The sequence below is a fragment of the Rhagoletis pomonella genome, unplaced genomic scaffold (assembly GCF_013731165.1).
Source record: "Rhagoletis pomonella isolate Grant_MI unplaced genomic scaffold, Rhpom_1.0 Rhpom_scaffold_00830, whole genome shotgun sequence".
In the NCBI taxonomy this organism is placed as follows: domain Eukaryota; kingdom Metazoa; phylum Arthropoda; class Insecta; order Diptera; family Tephritidae; genus Rhagoletis; species Rhagoletis pomonella.
In genome coordinates this window covers 25,667-29,930 of record NW_023459384.1, presented here as the reverse complement: position 1 = coordinate 29,930, position 4,264 = coordinate 25,667, and the positions used below count along the sequence as shown (strand labels likewise).

General features: G+C 33.5%; 1 long non-coding RNA gene across 1 annotated transcript; it reads left to right on the top strand.

Annotated features, from left to right (window-relative positions):
* The first annotated feature begins 348 nt into the window (after window positions 1–348).
* On the top strand, window positions 349–2,251 carry LOC118751597. Its single transcript, XR_004994567.1, has 3 exons — window positions 349–477; window positions 1,581–1,646; window positions 1,708–2,251. It is a non-coding gene; the product is annotated as an uncharacterized LOC118751597 (long non-coding RNA).
* The last annotated feature ends 2,013 nt before the right edge of the window (window positions 2,252–4,264 follow it).

Here is a 4,264-nt window from a genome sequence, read left to right as displayed (position 1 = left end):
GCTAATTTTATGTATAAATTTAAGCTCATATAAGTCGACCATCGCAGGAAGTGAAGCACCCTCATTTCGGACTCTTAAATGAGCTCATTGTTGAGCATTAAGGCTCCGAAATGGGATTCCTTAAAGACTTATTTATGACTCCAAATGTTTGCTGGATGCGCCCACTCTTTTTATTTTCAATCTCATCAATTGTTTATAGTGACTTTTGCTAAAATTTTAAGATCAAAAGTCATCAAATCAAATTGTATGGGACTGAGAAATATTATTTTCTACTTTTTAGTCCATTTATAAAAGCGTGGTATATAAAATATTTTTTTTTGTTTTATTTATTTTCTACTTTTTAGGCTTAATAGATTGGTGCTTTCACATATTATACGACACTCCCAGCGTCCAAAAACACGTTAAAACACCTTAAAAGGATTTCAAACGCCCCAAAATGGCCGCTGGAGCTCAAAACAGCCAACTGGGCCCAAAATGGTACGAAATTAATTAGTTTCGGTTTGGTCCAAAACTGAATGCCAATGATCCCTGACTGGACTCAGACTGGATACCAACAGGTCACCAAAGAGTAGTTATCAACTGGCCCTAAACTGCTTACCAACTGAGCCCCCCGTACCTCAAATGGTTCCCAAGTCACTCCCCCAAATTCAGCAACTGAGACAAAAACCATGAGTTCGTCTCTGTCTAGCCCTTCGAAACTTTTTGCTGGGCTATGCGTTACATCTTCGCAAATTTTACCACTAAAGGTGTCTGGACATACAACTTTGCAAGTTGATAAAAGCGTTGTAAAAAAATAACAACTGTTCGGGTAGTAATGAAGTGTTCTATTTTGCAACTCGAAAATTTCAGTAAATTTGAGAATAACGGCCCAATTGTTTCGTCGTTGTTGCGTACTCAATTGGTCCTAACAATGACAGTGAAAATTGCCATTATTAGATCGCTTAAAGTCAAGTTTTTGCGGCATGTTTATAGGCGCAGTAGTTAAGGCAATGGAAGGGGTTAGAATCATAAGGGTCTAAGTGACATTTTTTTTAAATAAAAGTTATTCCCGTATTTGTATAGTTAAATATAGTGTTTATTTGGTGACAGACATTCATTTAAATTAGTTAATTAACCTGAATTTATTTAGGCAAGAATCATTTCAAATGCATTTACCCAGAATTTACAATAAGTAATCGACTTTAACCTTAATTATCTCAAAAAAATGTCTGAACTACTTACATCCTTTTGATTCTGACCTCTTCAATTGTAATGCGATGAGCTTTGTCTTTGGCGTAATTTTACGGATATCTGTCTAACCAAATTAACGGATATTAACCGGATATCCAGAATACAAAATTCACGAATATTAACTGACTATTAACCGCATATGTGTAATTTTCGGATTTTATCCGTATTCAGGAATATCCGAACGGATATATGGATGGTCCAGGCTCTAGTTGCCAACAAATGATAGAAACAGTTCATTCTGGCAAAGGCCAAACAGATGAATGTAAAGTAGTTGTATTTTGTTAGTTGTATTTTGCTTTTAATTTAAGCGATGGTTCTTTTTTAATCGCTTTTGGGTTTTTCCTTTTCAGCCGCTACATCCGGTAATAGTACCCAAGGCGACTTAAATTGGGGTGGCGCACCACAATCATCCCATGGTATTTTTACGTTTGTTAATTTTTGCATCTAATTTTTGTTTAAAATAATTTCATATTTTAGAATTTTCCAGTGATGCATCCAAAAAACGCAAATGCAGCCTATGCCGACTGGAAGGTCATAACCGATTAAAATGTCCACGGAAATCTGAATTTAAACTCTAGCTTGTCCATTGCAATTACTTGAATCGTCACTATGGACCCATACTGTACCGCTGTTATACGAAATATATACAATGTACATTGTTCATACATGCATATCGTTGCCTTAATTCACAAAGGCCCTAACTAACAGTTTTTTCGAAACTGCACTTTTCACAGATTTTGGTAGGATATATCAAAATACACCTTCAATCAAGAATGTAAAGTGTTAGTATCAAAAACAACGGAGTTGCATGCCACTTCGTAAAAAGGGCTACCTGCTTTTGATTTTCTTTTTATAAGGTTTTTGGTTAGGACCTTTGTGAATTCATGTAACGATATGCATCTTAAGTTCATGCATACCGTTCATAAAGTCTTTTTTGTATGTACATCTTTTCTAAGAGACAAATTATTATGGTATCTAAGATTTAATTGTAGTAGCAAAATGTAGAAAATATCGAAAAATACTATTTTCCTCTAAAAATCTTTTCGTATGCCGAATTTCCAATAGGCTTGAAATTACGAAAAAGATGTGCCATTTAAAAAATGCTTCGTAAGGCAGTGTCTCACGATTGGACTCAAAATTTGGTGCAAATTGTATCCCAATCGTGTGAATGCACAAATATTTTTCTTTATCCCAATCACCAAAAATGATTTAATATAATTTTTCAATAAAGCGAACATTGTACCAATCGTGTGACTAAAAAAAAATCTTTCTAATTTTTTCATTTTGTAGCAACAGTCCATTACACAGCGCGCCAGAAGTTTGAAAAAGTGGCCAAAATTGTTGCTTGACTATTTAAACGTGAAAAAAGTTATCAAATTCCGTGTCCAAAAATTATAAAAAAATCTGAAAAGACACGTATTTTGGATTTTTTGAACTATTAACAGCTTTATTATTAAAGCAGGGTTGCCAGATAGATATGTGAAAATTTATAATTATTCAAAGGCTGTACAGCATACTTCAAGTTTTGGTGGTTGAACAAGCTTTAACAGGGCTTGTTCGAGTTGCAATCACAACCGGAGTATTGCGCGAATTACTAAAGTATCACGCTCTTTGTGAATTTCTCGAAATGCATTATCAGTTGGGCAGTTGCAACAATGTTGCCATTTTTCATCAGTACGGCAGTAATGCCGCTTTTATTACGTGCCTCGAACAGGCCCACACTAACATGTCTTTGAGTAGGGTTGCCTATCTATCAACTAAGACTATCATTTTTATTATTTAAAGAAATAAAAATACGAATTTAATTGAAATATTTTAAGTGGTGACTTTTATGTCAAAGTGTTTAAAAAAATCATTTATTTTAACTATAATTTTTAAATGGATTTTGAGAATTATTTCAAAATTTAACCTGTTATTAGCCTGCAAATTGCCACTCTTGCAGTATCCAAGGCCTACCAGGAGGAGGTTACAGGAATAAAACACCCCACGTTTTTATTAATTTTCAGATGAAAAAAAACTTCAGCGATAGGTTAAAGGTGAGATCCTCAATGGCTAGGGGCGTCGCCTGTGTGTAATTTTTCATACATACAGTGGTGGAAAAATAAATAGGGACACGACATTTGAACAAATTTTTCCTATTTTTCTTTTGTTTATTTAATATTTATTATTTTTTATAAATGCATAGCCCATTATCTAGCAAAAAACATATAAATTCATATTTCAAACTATATGCAATAATTATAAAAAATTTGCAAACTTGCATCTTGCATTTTTAATCAGATTTTTTAGAATTTTTTGAGTATGCAGTTTTATAGCTAAGTTGCTAAAAATCGCGTTTCTTTGGCAATTTTTTTAACGCATTTTCTTCCATTAAAAGTATGTTCCACAATTTTTTTGTATGGAAAGAAATGCGTAATACATTCAGAATAAAATTCATCAAACATTAATGGGCTACTACTGCATGCATACTCTAGTCTATGTCTGAAGAGCAATCGGTTTTCTAAAGGTTTTGTAAAAGCTTAAACAGACGGCAGCGTTGATCCGGATTAACTCGGACTTAATCCGGATCAACTGCAGTTAATTCCCGAGTTGATCCGGATGAACGCTGCCGTCTGTTTATGCTTAAAGACTCTACTCGTTGACTGTACTCTTATAAGGGTTTTATAATGCTCTTAATAAAGAACATATATTATAAAATAGGTTTATAAGGCTCTGCGTGTAGAAATATTTCTATAGGGCTCCTTTTTTATCCTGTTTTCTTTTCTATTTCATGATTAGAACAAATCTTCTACAAATTTAAGCTTTTAGATCTCTATAAGCTTTCTTCATTCAGAACCAGCAACACGCAAATTTATACACTTCTATAAATTTTAATTCTTAGAGAAATTGCGCATTCTCTTTTCGAAGTAGGATTTGTCTTCATAAAGATCATAAATACTATTCAGTCATACCATTTCGTATTTTCCTAGATGAGAAAAAATGCTTTGTTTTAGAAGTTATATACTTATATGCACATTTTGTGTAGATTAACTGC